Genomic DNA, 17714 nt, shown 5'->3' on the forward strand with positions numbered 1-17714 from the left:
CACAGCACTCTAGGCCGGGTGTGCATTTGCCCTCAACTGACAAAGCTTGAATAGGTTCATGTTCTGGTCATGCTGCAAGACTCATTTGTTCATTCATCCAGGCTTTGTCTCAGGTGGGTAGAGATCAACCATTTGCACATAGTGGAATCCAGGGGGCCAGGGGATCAATGGATCCCTGATTGTTATTAAGCAAGCAACAAGGTGGGTAAAACAATATTTTTTATTGGACCAACTTCTGTTGGTGGAAGGGACAAGCTTTCAAGCTACATCGAGCTCTTCTTCAGGTCTGGGGAAGACAATCAGAGTATCACAGTTAAGTACAAGGTGGGACAGATTGTTAAACATAAGAAAATTACACGTTGCAGGAGACTAGTTAAGATGAAGTGGGCAATTAATACCTCTGCAGCCGTAGGACAAAGGAGGGTTAGTAGTTTACAAATTTTTGTAATGGCCATAGAACCAGTGTCTCTGTTGAGACCATGATTTTTAGTGTCTAGCAGAATTATGGATTTAAATTCTCAGGTTTGCCTTTTGAAGTGTTGTTTGCAGGTTTCCTTTGAAGATGAGAACTGAAAGATAAGATGTGGAGTTATCGCTTTGTGAAACGTGTCTGCCCATGGGTGATAAGATGTTTTTGTCTATCGTCATATTTCTGTGTGAGTTCATTCTAGAACATAGTGATTGTCTGGTTTCATCCACATAGTTGTTGCTGGTGCATTTAATGCACTGGATGAGGTTCAGCACATGTTGTGAGAGGCATGTTTAGGACCCATGACTTTTGAAAGGTGTGTTCTGGTTGGATATTGATTATCCTAGCAGTTGAAATAAGTCTGCAGGTTTTGCATCTGTCATTTTGGCAGGGTCTGGTGCTGCTTCAAGTTAGTATGCCCTGGTCTGTGGGGAGCTTGCTTCTGATAATGCACTTGGTAAGGTGGGGGTTCTTTGAAGGCCAGAAAAGAAGGTTTGGGAAAAATTTCTTTCAAGTATCACCCTATCTAGTATGGATTGTAATTGTGTGATGATATCGTGTATAGGTTCTGGTATAGTGTGCGTGTGTATCCTAGGCACTCTGTGTTCACACCCTCCACACTACTGCAATCATATTTCTACAAAATATGCCTTGTGAGATATCCTATGAAAGCTAACACCACATTGATTATTAATTTCATTGCAAAATATTTAGTAGTGCCACATAACCAATTGTTTCAGCATCCATGTTATTGAGCATATACACAACTTCAAATATGAAAAAAACTGACACAGCCTCCAGTTGTTGGGCTCTCACACCGTTTTTGGTTCAACATTGTAATACACCTCACAAAGACATTTCGCCTCCAGCCTGTGATTCCTCCTTTATGGTATTTTCTCAATCCCACTGACTTCTGTAAATTTACAGTAAGCTGCATTGAGCTCCAATCCACAGATTCAGTCCAGGTTACCCTGTGTTGCTCTACCTTCTCTCTGCAGGGTTGGGCTGGATCTGTGTAGTGCTCAGAATGGCTGCCAGTTTTGTACCCCTGACAAATCTCACTATTGATTGGCCAGGAGCTTCCAGTTTATAACTAAGGGGGCATGTGTGTACATGCAGGAATGGCTGTCCTTAATGACAGCTTCCAAACAGCTACTGTGCAATGTGAACAACTTCCTGCACTCCTTGCCTGGGAATGTTTCCATATCTACTCAGAGCAAGTAGAAACAACTGCTGTAATTACAGCAATAAGGTGTGGGGTTTTCTTTGTTTGTTTTTTTCTGCTGAACACCATGCAATAAGAAAAAGAAAAGGGGGTTACAAATGTATCTCAGGTATACCATTAGTATGATGAAATAGATGTTTGGCAATTGTCTTTGGAGTGGATATATAAGTGTTGACCATTGTCTGGTAGATATTTGAGGCAGACAGTGATACTGTCATGGTGAGGAATGTTGGTGTCTAAGGAAGTGACATTCATGGTGGCAAGGATAGTGTTCTGAAGCAGGTTGTTAATGGTGCAGAGTTTCTGGAAGAAGTTAGGGCTAGACTACACTGGCAACGAGGGGTGTAGCTACCAGTCCTGGAAGCGCGGCTCCCAGCGCTGGTGCACTGTCTAGACTGGCACTTTACAGCGCTGAAACTTGCTGCGAGTGAGAAAGTTGCAGCGTTGTAAAGTGCCAGTGTAGACAAACTTTTAGTTGTGTCCTGGAGGAAGCTGGCACTGTGTGTGTTGAGTGATTTCAGGATGTTTCTGTGAGTCCTGGTATTCTTTCAGTAAGAGTGCCGTGGCCAGATATGAAGGATCTGGCTTGGTTTCTTTGTTTGTGTAACTTGGGAAGCATGCTGAAGGTCCCTGGGATGGGTTCGTGGGGGATGAGATCATAGAATTTTTCTTGAAGTTGTTTGGGGAAGTATTTGATGATATCCTTAAATTCCTGTGTGAATTATAGTATAGGGTCTTTGAGTTCTTTATAGCAGGTGACGTTGGAGAGTTGTCAGTTGGCCTTGTTGACAGAATCATCACAGTTGACAACTACAATAGTGGCCACTTTGTCTGCTGGCTTGTTCTCTAAATTAGATGTCTGGATTTTAAGCTCTTTAGGGCTGGGACCATCTTTTTGTTCTGTGTTTGCTTAGCACAACGAGGTGCTGGTACATGACTGGGGCTGCTGGGTATTACTGTAAACAAATACATAATACCTGTGCCCAGAGTGTATGGATAGGCACACTTTAAAAATCATGTATTTTAATAGACTGTAGCTGACAGTTAAGAAATCTATTTCTGTATTTCCCATTTACTAAACATTTGTTTAGTATTTTTCAGTTTTTAAACAAAAGTGCCAATTCAAAATCCTCAAAGTGCTTCCAAAATAATAAAAAAGATTGATCATTTATAAACCCATAAAAAATTCCTACAAAAATTAAAATAAGAAACTCAATCCAATGCATCTTAATAAAAAAAAAAAAAGCAAGCAGCCAAACAGAACAACAACAACAACAAAAGAAGAAATATCGCCCAGATTCTTTAGACCCCACCATTCCCAAAAGCATTGTTGGCCTTGGAGCTTGCACTGGTAGTCAACTGATTGAGACTATTTCAAAGAGAAAAATGTATTCAACGGAAGGAAAAAGCCACATATAATATACTTGACCTTAGCAGCATCTTGTTCTTTTTCTTTCAAGCATGTCTTTGAAGAGGCTAGTACTGCTGGAGCAACAAATGGAATTTAAATGTGTGCCAACTCCATTTTAATGTAGCCTTCTGACAATTTTTTGGCTTGTGTTTCCTTCTCTCTCAATTGTATGATACTTGCTGCCTAGTGAAATTAGGTTCAAGTTACTTTGTGGCAGAGCTAGTGGTGGGCAATGGGTTAGCTGGAATGTGAGAAAAAAAGCTTCCAAAAAAATTAGCCCCTCTCTCTTTTTTTTTTTTTAAATAATCTTCCCTGTTGCTGCCATTCCCCCTTCAGTGCTCACACACAACATCCTGATCCTACTCCCATTGAAATCCATGGGGCTTTTCCCATTGTCTTAATTAGAAACAGAATGGGGCCAAGAAACACATTATGGTAACCATTACATACAAAGCAAAGCACTCCAAATGAGAGCCGAGGTCTTTCTCAAGGAAAGATCATTCATTTCAGTAGGTAACATCTGAATAAATGGAAGATGCAGAATAATTACTGACTACTGTACCAACAGTGTCTTTGTTTTACAGGCTGTTTACCTATGCTTTTGACTGCAGTTAGCCCTGTAGATATTTTATATTAATCAGAATAACCTCCTGCTTGAATAGAGTAACTAGAATATGTACATTCTGAAAGTTAAATAATCATTTTATTGTAAAAACTTGGAACGTTAATTGCTAACATGATTTTTCTTCAGGATTTAAAAAAAAGGAGAGATCCATTAAAAAAAAAAAGTATCAGCATGTGCATTAGACACTGAAGAGCCTGCAGGGCACCTTTTATTAACATAATGTGATTTATTGACATTTTAGTCCATCCAACTCTGCTTTTTCTGCTGTCACAACTGTGAGCAGACAACATACAATTATATTAAATAAAAATATTAACACAATGTTCTCATTATTACATCCATGTTATAAGGGAGATTTTTAAAGTTGGATGCCTCAATATAGATAGTCATCAGTAGATTCTTATAGTTTAAAAGCTGTATTAATATTTGCAAAGTACAAAAGCAAGTAAAAAAAAAGTAAGAAATGATCCCTTTATGTTTTATTTACAAACAAAACATATTTATGTTTTATATACAAGTTAACTGAGCACAACCTAACTCATATTTACAGTAGTGTTAAAGTACATATAGACAACATATTTATTTTAATTTAAAGTGGTTCTACTCCAGTGATAGTTATGGAATAAGAACTTGAATAGAACAGAATGGAAAAAGCTCTCTAAACAACTGCCATTATTCAATTCATTGTTTCCTGTTCTCAGTGTTCTCTTCCACTTTGAGGCCCTGATCCTGCAATACAATCCATGCAGGCAGACCCAGACAAAAAAAAAAAAAACTTAAATCCAACTCGGATCTGGCAGTCAAGCTGGGCTTTTTCTTTCTTGCATGTCACCAGATACAAATACAAAGGTTTATTCGGCCAAGGGGTGACTACAGTTATACCTATACTGTTCCACTGTCTTCAGATTACACTCTGTAGCCTGGATTAATTTGGGGTGAAATTTGAACTTTTCACAAACAACAGGTCCTTTCCTCAGCAGCTAAATAAAAATCTCTTTAATAGAGGGTAAGGGTGAGTAACATCCATAAGCACATGAAGATTTTACCACCAAAATTAGTGCAGAAATAAAGTTTCACGAATGATAGATACACACAATTTAAAAGACCTTAGGGATGCCATACTCACACACATTCAAGACCATAGAAAATACAGCGATAAGATGATAGCCAGTGGGGTACATCATAAGTGGGATGTGATGATTCAGCTTATACCATCCTGTCAAGCCCAATGTGTTCAATGAGAGTGATAAATGATGATAAATGATAAACACCTTAGTCCCATTCTATCCACACATATCCAGGGCCATATTTGATGAGATTTCAGACCTCCTGCTCATGTGTGCTATTCCAGAGAACCTTGTTTGGTATTCTGGCTAATTAAACTTCTCAGGCTGGCATATGTAGGGCTGCCAGGTGTCCGATTTTCGACTGGAAAACCTGGTCGAAAAGGGACCCTGGTGGCTCTGGTCAGCACCGCCGATGGGGCCATTAAAAGTCTGGTCAGTGGCACAGCGGGGTTAAGGCAGGCTCCCTGCGTGCTGTGGCTCTACGTGGCTCCCGGAAGCAGCGGCATGTCCCCACTCCTGCTCCTAGGCATAGGGACAGCCAGGGGGCTCCATGTGTTGCCCCCGCCCCAAGCGCCAGTTCCGTAGCTCCAATTGCCCAGGAACCCTGGCCAATGGAAGCTGTGGGGGGGTGCCTGTGGACGGGGCAGCGCGCAGAGCCTCCTGGCCATGCCTCCACATAGAAGCAAGAGGGGGAACATGCTGCTGCTTCTGGGAGCTGCTTGAGGTAAATGCTGCCTGGAGCTTGCACCCCCTCCTGTGCCTCAACCTCATGACCCAGCCCTGATTCCCATTCCACCCTCTGAACCCCTTGGTCCCAGCCCAAAGAACCCTCCTGCACCCCAAACTCCTCATCGCCAGCCTCACCCCAGAGCCTGCACCCTAGCCAGAGCCCTCACCCCCACCCCACATCCCAACCCCCTGCACTAGCCCTGATCTCATTCCTGCCCTCCAAACCGATCGGTCCCAGCCCGGAGCCCCCTCCTGTACCCTAAACCCCTCAACCCCAGTCCTACCCGAGAGCCTGCACCCCCAGCCAGAGCCCTCACCCCCTCCCACATTCCAACACACTGCCTTAGCCCAGACCCTCCTCCTGCACCCTGAACCCCTCATTTCTGGCCCCACTCCAGAGCCCGCACCCCCTTCTGCACTCCAGCTCCCTTAGCCAGCCCGGTGAAAATGAGTGAGTGAGGGTGGGGAGAGCAAGGAACAGAGGGAGGGGGGATGGAGTGAGCAGGGGGCAGGGCCTTGGAGAATGAGTGGGGCCTCAGAGGAGGGGCAGGGCAGGGGGTGGGGCAAGCGTGTTTGTTTTTGTGCCAATAGACAGTTGGCAACCCTAGGCATAAGTCATTTGTGTCAACCCCTTTCCAAATGCTTTTGATAAATCAATGCAGTTCACTTCATGAATAAGTGTACCCTAATATCCAAAAAAACTGCTATTTTAACTTGTTTTTTCTTCTTTGAGATTTAATTGTTTATCACAAGCTACGAATTGCTCAGTCTCCTAACCTCGGTCAAGCACTCTACTTATACTATCAGCCTCTTGCCAAGCCTACCTTAATAATACTCACTTTACAGGCTTCTCTACTTGCATTTCAGCTGTATTAATATTATATAAACATAATAAAGTAACTTAGCAAGCAATATATGAATTAAGTTTGCCTCATAATCTCCACAGGATCCGGTCCTGGGTCACTGGTCAACATCTCTTAGTGGCACCAGGGTAACCCTGCTGTCTTTACATAATTTGCCCAGCAATTGTAATTTAGCAAACAATTCTGTTGATGATGCCCAAGGAGGAATCAAATTCAGCTCACCAGGATAATAAGAGTCAAAAGAGGTAAGATATTTTTAGCTAGTTTAAATGGCATAGCACCACTGAAGAAAATGGAGTTACACTGATTAACAACAGCTAAGAACCTGGCCCAGTATGTCAACAGGGACCCTACTCTGCAACCCTAATATTGTGTTACACATACTGACACGAATAATCTCATTAACATCAATTAAACAACTTTTGTGAGTTAGTGTTTCTCAGAACAAGTAAAATATGCAGAATCAGGCTCCAAAGTATGCCAATATGAGTTAAACAATTTTTTCCATTGGCGTTATATATGTTATGGAATTACTCCCTTCTGTTCAACTGGGAGCATATAACCTTTCAAATGTATATGCTATTAAGAAATAACATCTTCAGTGACCAATATGGCTTGCGATTATCTTTTGCCTTTTATATAATTTAGAGTTGCTTACATGCTAATGTGCTTTTGAAAACAAAATGAGTAAACACACATTGGTGAAGAATAGGGGAACAGATACTCTGAAAATGAGTCAAGGGTTCAGTTAGATGCATGAAAGCTTGGCTGACTGGCCGTCAGCAAATTCTAACACATATCTTTAAATATACCATTATGGAGCCACACAGTTAAAAAAAAATGACTCCAGCATGCCATAATTGCTTTAATCATTACATTTGTTTTACAGAACTGAATTGATTTTTGGAACGCAGCCACAACAAAGGCTGTGAACAATGGCTATAACCACTAGGAAGGTGAAATACTTGTTTTTGACCTACACTGAATTTTGAAGCCCAGCGTGAGCTTTGAGAGTGCATATTTTGCATAGGTCATTGGCTGAGGCTGTATTTTTCACATAGAGTTTTCTGTCATTTTTTGACAGATTTTTGAAAGCATGCTGAATAAAACTTTAACTTGAAACATCCGTGTGACGTTTTGGGGGCATGAGAGTACAAGTCCTCCGCACAATAAAGCCAGGGAGAAAGGAAAAAAAATAAATTCTGTGACTCAAGGTCTTACAGGATCAAACTCTTTCTTAGCTTTACAGTCTGAAATTTATTTTGCTTCAGTGTGGAAAATGGTGTACTTATGCTATGAAACTTTGTACTGGGGACAGTGTCAGATATTTATTAGATATTGCATGCAACCCCACTTTAATTTTTTTCAGTCTGTGTGATCATGTTACTGCCTGCATTGATAAAATACTGTCACTTATGGAGTGTTAATTTCTGTTTGCTGGCAGTCCTGAAACAAAAACATTGTTCTGGTCAAACTGAAAGTGATTTTTTTCTGAATTTCTGAAAAGTTTAAAAAGTAAAAAAAAAATCCATTTTGGGTCAAATGAAGTGTTCTGTTTCCTTTCTGGGCATTCTTAACCATTGCTAATAAGAACAGAAATGATAAGCTAGAGTCACAAAGCCAGAGTAGTCACAAAGCCGGTGCCTGCCTTATACCCAATAGCTAGAAGGCTCAGCTGGGAGGGGGGAGAGCCAGCTTCAAATCCCCACTCTGGAGCAGACTCAAACCCAGGTCTCCCCCCTCCCAGGTTTGAGTGCCCTAGTCCCCTGGCTATTGGCTATTCTAGGGTATGGTGCTTTCAGTCTCTTCTGTTGAAGCTGTTCCATTTTGTATAAATTACTTGAATAGTTATTGGGGCAAATCGAGAGAGAGAGAAAATGATCCTGTAGCCCAGTGGTGAGGGTATTCGGGACAGGTGGAACCTGGAGTCCAGTCTCTGCTCTAATGACTATTTTATATAAATATCACAGTCTCTAGTATTACACAGATGGACATTTCCTTATGTTATGGAATTACAAGATCATAAATCCTACCCAGAAATAAATAACCAATGTTGTTGGGGAAGGGCAGCTTGAACCAATCAAATTTAAACCTTTACCAAACATCACTTTGCTCCTATAGTCACATTCACTATTGACACTAATTAAAAAAAAAAGGAAGAACTTGCCTGTGCTATACTAGAGGAGTATATTATTTACTTCTTCAATGGATTTTGAAGACTAATAATCCTATAATAGAGAATTAAATTTAAATAGAGAGTTTATAGTTTAGATTCACAGGACTGGTCGTGGTCTAAACCACCCTTTTGGCTTGTGACTGGGACCCTTAAGTCTATTCTATCTTACACTCACTGCCTATGCCCTTGAAAAAGCCATTTCAATGTTTGAGATCAGGGAAATGTACCAGGCTGCAAGGGTAGGGTTGACAACTTTCTATTTGCAGAAAACTGAACACCCTTGCCCTGCCCCCTAGCCTACCCATTCTCCCAGGCTCTGCCCCTTCTCCGAGGCCCTACCCCTGTTCACTCCATCCCCCCTCCCTCTGTCACTCGCTCTCCCCCACCCTCGCTCACTTGCTCATTTTCACCAGGGCAGGGGTTTCATTGGGACAGGCGGTTGGGATGTGGGAGGGGCTACAGGCTCTGGGCTGTGGGTGCAATCTCTGGGGTGAGGCCAAGGGATTCAGGGTGCAGGAGGGGGCTCTGGGCTGGGGCCAAGGGATTCAGAGTGCGGGAGGTGGTGAGGGGTTCAGGGTGCAGGAACAGGCTCCGGGCTGGGGGTTGGGGCATGGGAAGGGGTTTGGGGTGAGGGCTCCAGGCGATGCTCATCGCAGGTGGCTCCAGGAAGCGGCCGGTATGACCCTGTGGCCCCTAAGCAGAGGCGCAACCATGAGGCTCAGCATGCTGCCCTTCTGCAGGTGCCGCCCCCGCAGCTCCCTTTGGCCACAGTTCCCAGCCAATGGGAGCTGCAGAGCCAGCGCTCAGGGAGGGGGCAGCGTGCAGAGTCCCCAGGGCCGCCCAAGTGTCTAGGAGCCAGAGGGACATGTTGCTGTTTCCGGGGAGCCGCATGGAGCCAGGCAGGCACCCTGCTTGCCGCGCTGTGGGCAGCCAACCGGATTTTTAACAGCCCGGTCTGCGGTACTCACCAGAGCTGGAAGGGTCCCTTTTCGACAGGGAATTCCGGTCAAAAACTGGATACCTGGCAACCCTATGCAGGGGTGAGGGTCTCATGGGAACCTCCATACCAGTCCAATGCTATCCAGGGGATAATCCCATATAGGCAGTTACATCAGCTTCAAGTCTGTTTTGTACCACACTGGCACAGTGGATTGAGTTTTAAAAGCCCAAAGGAAATCTTGAGACCTGCAAAGATCCCAAGATGTTTGCAGCCGCAGGAGCGCTCACTGCCTCCACACATTGTTCCCTCAGGCTTCCACTTCCCCGAAAGCCTCATAGCTCCTCTAGGAATGGTGCTGTTGTGATTCCTACTGACAGCTGCACAGACATCCACTATTCCAGCCACAGCATGCTTTGCAGGTCTCGAGGGGAAGCATGAGCAAATGCATGTCCTCATTGGCTCGTAAAACTCAGTCCACACACTGAGTCCAAACTCAGCACTTTCTGGGCTCTCTTTTTAACATAAAAAAATAAATTAACAACAAAGTTAATCTCAAATCTTTCCACCAGGCTTGGTTGCTCTTTGTCTTCCTCTCTCAGCGCTTCTCATCCCCACCCTAGCTCCTCTCTCCCCAGAGAGCCACAACCACTTCCCTTATTTACATGCGGAGTAATCAGTTACCCAGCTGTCTCAGTGAATTGGCAGACCCCATTTAACAGTTTCTGAGCAAGATCAACAGATGCTAGCAAGATGGAGTGCTACAGATATATAATGCTAGTCTGTTCAAGGAATTACTGCTGACTGATGTGTGGACTGTGGTGATGGAAGATAAGTGATTTAGAACAGTGGCTCTCCACCTTTCCAGATGACTGTATCCCTTTCAGGAGCCTGATTTGTCTTGTGTACCCCCAAGTTGCACCTCACTTAAAAACTATTTGCTTACAAAATCAGACATAAAAGTGTTACAGCACACTCTTACTGAAAATTTGCTTACTTTCTCACTTTTACCATATAGTTATAAAATCAGTCGATTGGAATATAAATTTCAGTGCATAGTATATAGAGCAGTATAAACAAGTCATTGTCTGTACGAAATTTTAGTTTGTACAGACTTCGCTAGTGCTTTTTATGTAGCATGTTGTAAAACTAGACAAATATCTAGATGAGTTGCAGTACCCTCTGCATACCCCCAGGGATACACGTACCCCTGATTGAAAACACTGATTTAGAATGAGAAAAAGAGTTAATGAGAGAAGTAAATGGGGGCGGGGGTAAGATGAATAACATAACTAGTTAGTTCCTTGCTTTGTATCGGTTTACATTTGTGTGATATGCAATTTAGAAATCTGAATTTTAATGAAAGGGTTGTTTTGTCTGGGACAGCATTTAATTTAAGCTGACAAAGCTATGAAATCTACTTAGTTCTTTTAAATGCAATGGACAATGAAAATAACTAATTTTAATAAGTTGTCTTTTCAAACAAATACAAGAACCGCTTTCAAATCTGTAAAAGCAACGTAATGCTCCAGAAATGCATTTTATTATTGTGACTACTGCAAAGCAAGAAGTATTGAAATACAGCTGATCAGGTCAAAGCCTCAATTAGGTGCATCACAGAAAAAACATTTAAAAAACCCATGTTTAATTTCCATTCTGGAGACATGGCTATCAATCTCAGATGGAAACTCCCACATTTACATAGTAAGAAATCCCACACTGAACCGTGTTTAACATAGTTTTTTTTAAACATAAAATAAATAGTCTCCTGTAGTAACTGAATAATTTTTGATCAATTCCTTTGACTCTTTTTGAACTATATTCCTAACTTGTTGCATTAAATTAAGATGACATCTAGTTTAAAAAATTAAAATGCTAAAATGTAAAGAAAATTAGATAGATGACATGCAAAAACTATTATAAGAAAGTTATATAGGTTCCAAGACAAGCACACGAATATTAGGAAATACCAGTTTTACAATTGTCTGAGAGACTGGAATTTTTTCCCCTTGTGTGTCCATTCTATGCACTGAATGAGACAAGTGACCTGTGGAAAAAACAGTATGTAATCATGTCACTATGGACTAGATGCCCACGAAGGGACACCTTGAAGGATCTGACCCTTATCAGTGATTTGCCTGTTCAAATATCCAGTTTATTTGCACTATTTTTGTAATTGCACATGTACATCAGGTATTGAATAACACACCTATTTGGTGTTCAGTCCTAGGTTTCTGAGATATTTAAAATTCTGCCATCTTTGTGATTTATCCCTTATTTTGAGTAACTAAACTATAGCGCACTAAACTGACACTTATCCCAATTAAGGAGATGTGCCATTTAGAAATACTAATTAAGCAGATTCTACTACATCTATATTTCTGTGGCATTTCCTATTTAGGATGTTTCTTTTGGACAGCTTACAAAAATGAACCCATTTATGTCACAAGTCGCTAAATAGAGCAAAGAAAGAAAGACTAATACTTTATATTACCACCCAGAATTTTAGTTAGCCTTCCCCCTCTCTCTCTCCTCCTCCTCCTCAAAAGAAAAAACACAAGTCTACTGTTATTGTATGTGTGACACATACTATATAAATAATGTCTCTATTTAATATGGAGTCTTGCCTAGGGTGACTTTATTTCATTGCCGATAGCTACAAATAAAAGTTTGTTGCCCTTTATGCTTTTGAGTCCTCATTAAAAACACTCTTTATTTTAATACGTATTCATGAAAAGAAACATCTTTTTACTTAATCCATTTCTATTTTCAATTTTTTGTGGCTATTTTAGTGTGAATGTTATGTGAAAGCAAATATGGCTTTATACAGTTTTGGCCTGTAAAAAATTCAAAACATCTTTTGTAAGGACACTGAAGGTTGTTGTTGTTGTTTTTAAAGTGTTTGATTTCTCCTTCTTTGTCTTGCAATGTTCTCTTTTGAAAATAAAATATCTTTACCATGGCACTTCTTACTTGTCCCCTAACTAGCCTCAGTATTTTCAATCTTTCTTCAAATGACTGTCTCTTCATGACTAACTTCACTTCACCAGAAGCTCTCTATTTTATGAGACAGACTGACCAGAATTTAATACTGCATTCCAGATGAAAGCATACCATTGATTTATGTCAAGACTTAATCTTTTCTATCCTGCTAGATATGTATTTTAGCATTGTGTTTGCCTTTTTGACCATTTTGGACAGCAGAATGAAAACCTCTGTTTCAGAGGTTGGAGTGGTCAGAAAGGCAAGGTAATGTATATTGGAAGCAATAATGAGATTATATATATATATATATATATATAAATTATATTATACATTATACAATATACATTACATTATATATATATAATCTCATTATTGCTTCCAATATACATTACCTTGCATCTGTGAACAATCAATTTCATCTGCAATTCTGCTGCCCATTCACCTAGCATTCTTACATCCCACATAGTTTGCTCTAGTCTTGACAAGCCTAAATGATTTTATGTCATCTGCAATTTTTGCCATATTACTGTGCAATCCTTCCTCTAGGTCATGGTTAAATACAAATCTTAGTTCAGAATTTTGGGGCACCGCATTTTTAGTTTGCAACATGGCAAAAAAAGACTTATTCTTTCTGTTATCTATTTCTTAGCCAATTTCTAATCTGTTTTATCTCTCACCCCATGATTTATTAGTTTTCTTAATTGCCTTGTGAGAGGAACTTTGTCAAAGGTCTTTTGAAAATCCAAAATACATTAGATATACCAGTTCTCCTTCATCTACTATTTTCCTGACATGCTCAAAAGAGTTCTTAAAGATCAGTAAGGGATTATTTTCCTTTAGAAAAACTATGCAGGTTTCTTTTATCATATGTTAATCTAAGGAGATAGATAGATAGATAGATATAATTCTTAATTATCATTTCAATCAGATTACCTGGTACTGAACTGTCAGTGCTTGGTCATTGCCAGAACTATTCCATCACTTTAAAACAAAACAACAACAAAACAAGTACATTTATTAACCCTCAGTCCTCCAGTCTGCTTGATTTTAATGAGAGGTGCATATTTTTGTTAGCTCGGTCCCTTCATTCTTAAGTTACTCCAGAACTCCTGGGTGTCTCCTCTTTTTGACACCCCATTTCTTACAGTATCACATCGTTATTACCTGGAAAAATGTAAGTATACCAGTATCCTCTGTGGTGAGGACTGATGCAAATAAATCATTTATTTATTTATCTATCCTCATTTAAACTAGGAATTTGGGGGAGATGGTTGGGAGATGTCCAGGTAATTTCCATGCCAGATTTTAGCATTGAGAGGGAAGAAGATGAAGTAAGAAAGGATACAGCCATAGGTAGGAGAATGTATATAAGGAGTGAGGGCAGTATGGATACCAGTCTAATAGGTTATACTGGCTGTAGAAAGACTGTGCCTAATAGGGTACAAAATGTGACTGAGGCCAAATAGCAAAAATTAAGATGTTTGTACACCAATGCGAGGAGCCTAGGTAACAAAATGGAGGAACTAGAGCTACTGGTGCAGGGAGTGAAACCAGATATTATAGGGATAACAGAAACATGGTGGAATAGTAGTAATGACTGGACAACAGGTATTGAAGGGAATGTGCTGTTTAGGAAAGACAGAAATAAAGGGAAAGGTGGTGGAGTAGCATTGTATATCAATGATGAGGTAGAATGTAAAGAAATAAGAAGCGATGCAATGGATAAGACAGAGTCTGTCTGGGCAAAAATTACATTGGGGAAGATAACTAGTAAAGCCTCTCCTACGATAGTACTTGGGGTGTGCTATAGACCTCCGGGATCTAATTTGGATATGGATAGAGTCCTTTTTAATGTTTTTAATAAAGTAAATACTAATGGAAACTGCATGATCATGGGAGACTTTAACTTCCCAGATATAGACTGGAGGACCAGTGCTAGTAATAATAATAGGGCTCAGATTTTCCTAGATGCGATAGCTGATGGATTCTTTCAACAAGTAGCTGCTGAACCGACTAGAGAGGATGCCATTTTAGATTTTATTTTGGTGAATAGCGAGGACCTCATAGAAGAAATGGTTGTAAGGGATAATCTTGGCTTGATCATGAGTTAATTCAGTTCAAACTGAATGGAAGGATTAACAAAAATAAATCTGCAACTAGAGTTTTTGATTTCAAAAGGGCTGACTTTCAAAAATTAAGGAAATTAGTTAGGGAAGTGGATTGGACTGAAGAATTTATGGATCTAAAGGTAGAGGAGGCCTGGGATTACTTTAAATCAAAGCTGCAGAAGCTATCAGAAGCCTGTATCCCAAGAAAGGGGAAAAAATTCATAGGCAGGAGTTGTAGACCAAGCTGGATAAGCAAGCATCTTAGAGAGGTGATTAAGAAGAAGCAGAAAGCATATAGGGAGTGGAAGATGGGAGGGATCAGCAAGGAAAGCTACCTTATTGAGGTCAGAACATGTAGGGATAAAGTGAGACAGGCTAAAAGTCGAGTAGAGTTGGACCTTGCAAAGGGAATTAAAACCAATACTAAAAGGTTCTATAGCCATATAAATAAGAAGAAAACTAAGAAGGAAGAAGGGGGCCGCTTAACACTGAGGATGGAGTGGAGGTTAAAGATAATCTAGGCATGGCCCAATATCTAAACAAATACTTTGCCTCAGTCTTTAATAAAGCTAAAGAGGATCTTGGGGATAATGGTAGCATATGGGAATGGGAATGAGGATATGGAGGTAGATATTACCATATCTGAGGTAGAAGTGAAAATCAAACAGCTTAATGGGACTAAATCGGGGGGCCCAGATAACCTTCATCCAAGAATATTAAAGGAATTGGCACCTGAAATTGCAAGTCCATTAGCAAGAATTTTTAATGAATCTGTAAACTCAGGACTTGTACCGAATGATTGGAGAATTGCTAATATAGTTCCTATTTTTAAGAAAGGAAAAAAAAGTGATCCAGGTAACTACAGGCCAGTTAGTTTGACATCTGTAGTATGCAAGGTCCTGTAAAAAATTTTGAAGGAGAAATTAGTTAAGGACATTGAAGTCAATGGTAAATGGGACAAAATACAACATGGTTTTACAAAAGGTAGGTCGTGCCAAACCAACCTGATCTCCTTCTTTGAAAAAGTAACAGATTTTTTAGATAAAGGAAATGCAGTGGATCTAATTTACCTAGATTTCAGTAAGGCGTTTGATACCTTGCCACATGGGGAATTATTGGTTAAATTGGAAAAGATGGGGATCAATATGAACATCAAAAGGTGGATAAGGAATTGGTTAAAAGGGAGACTGCAACGGGTCCTACTGAAAGGCGAACTGTCAGGCTGGAGGGAGGTTACCAGTGGAGTTCCTCAGGGATCAGTTTTGGGACCAATCTTATTTAATCTTTTTATTACTGACCTTGGCACAAAAAGTGGGAGTGTGCTCATAAAGTTTGCAGATGATACAAAGCTGGGAGGTATTGCCAATTCAGAGAAGGATCGGGATATTATACAGGAGGATCTGGATGACCTTGTAAACTGGAGTAATAGTAATAGGATGAAATTTAATAGTGAGAAGTGTAAGGTTATGCATTTAGGGATTAATAACAAGAATTATAGTTATAAGTTGGGGACGCATCAATTAGAAGTAACGGAAGAGGAGAAGGACCTTGGAGTATTGGTTGATCATAGGATGACTATGAGCTGCCAATGTGATATGGCTGTGAAAAAAGCTAATGCGGTTTTGGGATGCATCAGGAGAGGCATTTCCAGTAGGGATAAGGAGGTTTTAGTACCATTATACAAGGCACTGGTGAGACCTCACCTAGAATACTGTGTGCAGTTCTGGTCTCCCATGTTTAAAAAGGATGAATTCAAACTGGAGTAGGTACAGAGAAGGATGATCCGAGGAATGGAAAACTTGTCTTATGAAAGGAGACTTAAGGAGCTTGGCTTGTTTAGCCTAACTAAAAGAAGGTTGAGGGGAGATATGATTGCTCTCTATAAATATATCAGAGGGATAAATACAGGAGAGGGAGAGGAATTATTTCAGCTCAGTACCAATGTGGACACAAGAACAAATGGGGATAAACTGGCCACCAGGAAGTTTAGACTTGAAATTAGATGAAGGTTTCTAACCATCAGAGGAGTGAAGTTTTGGAATAGCCTTCCAAGGGAAGCAGTGGGGGCAAAAGATCTATCTGGCTTTAAGATTCTACTCGATAAGTATATGGAGGAGATGGTATGATGGGATAATGTGATTTTGGTAATTAATTGATCTTTAAATATTCAGGGTAAATAGGCCTAATCCCCTGAGATGGGATATTAGATGGATGGGATCTGAGTTACCCAGAAAAGAATTTTTGGTAGTATCTGGCTAGTGAATCTTGCCCATATGCTCAGGGTTCAGCTGATCGCCATATTTGGGGTCAGGAAGGAATTTTCCTCCAGGGCAGATTGGAGAGGCCCTGGAGGTTTTTCGCCTTCCTCTGTAGCATGAGGCATGGGTCACTTGAGGGAGGATTCTCTGCTCCTTGAAGTCTTTAAACCACGATTTGAGGACTTCAATAGCTCAGACATAGGTGAGGTTTTTTGTAGGAGTGGGTGGGTGAGATTCTGTGGCCTGCGTTGTGCAGGAGGTCTGACTAGATGATCAGAATGGTCCCTTCTGACCTTAGTATCTATGAATCTATGAATCTATGAGCTTCTCTATAACGTAACTTCCTGAATTTCTCCCTTTACCCTTTGCTAGAATAGCACTCACTGATATTCTCATAGGCCTCCTATATCTGAAGAATGTCTTATTGTCCTTTTTATATCTTTGACAATATGCTCTTCAAATTCCTTCTTAGACCACCTAGTTTCCATTTTTCATTCTACCTGCCATAGTTTATATTCCTTGTTAATAGCATGATTTGGGCTGCGCTGGAATTACATTTTGTGAAGTATACCTTTTGGTTCATATAACTCTTTTACCCTGTTATTTAGCCATACTGGTTTACTTCTTGTCTATTTTTTATATTCTTTCTCAAAAAAAAAAAATCTATGGGCCCAATCTATTTTTGCGTTCACATTAAATTGTGAATGCAAAATATTACCACATTTAATTGCAAGCACGTGAGAGGGCATTCAGATGTCTAGTTAACTCATATACAGGGACAAACATGTAATGAGACATCTTAATGTTATCACATGTGCCAGCAATTTTGCTCCTACACTTTTGTGCCCACAATTGCCTGGA

At 40.5% G+C, this 17714-nt stretch overlaps 1 protein-coding gene across 1 annotated transcript in view; it reads right to left on the bottom strand.

Annotated features, from left to right (window-relative positions):
* Positions 1-17714, bottom strand: part of TMEM117 (transmembrane protein 117) — a 339089-nt gene that overhangs the window by 98744 nt on the left and 222631 nt on the right.

This window comes from Dermochelys coriacea, chromosome 1, assembly GCF_009764565.3.
Source record: "Dermochelys coriacea isolate rDerCor1 chromosome 1, rDerCor1.pri.v4, whole genome shotgun sequence".
In the NCBI taxonomy this organism is placed as follows: Eukaryota; Metazoa; Chordata; order Testudines; family Dermochelyidae; genus Dermochelys; species Dermochelys coriacea.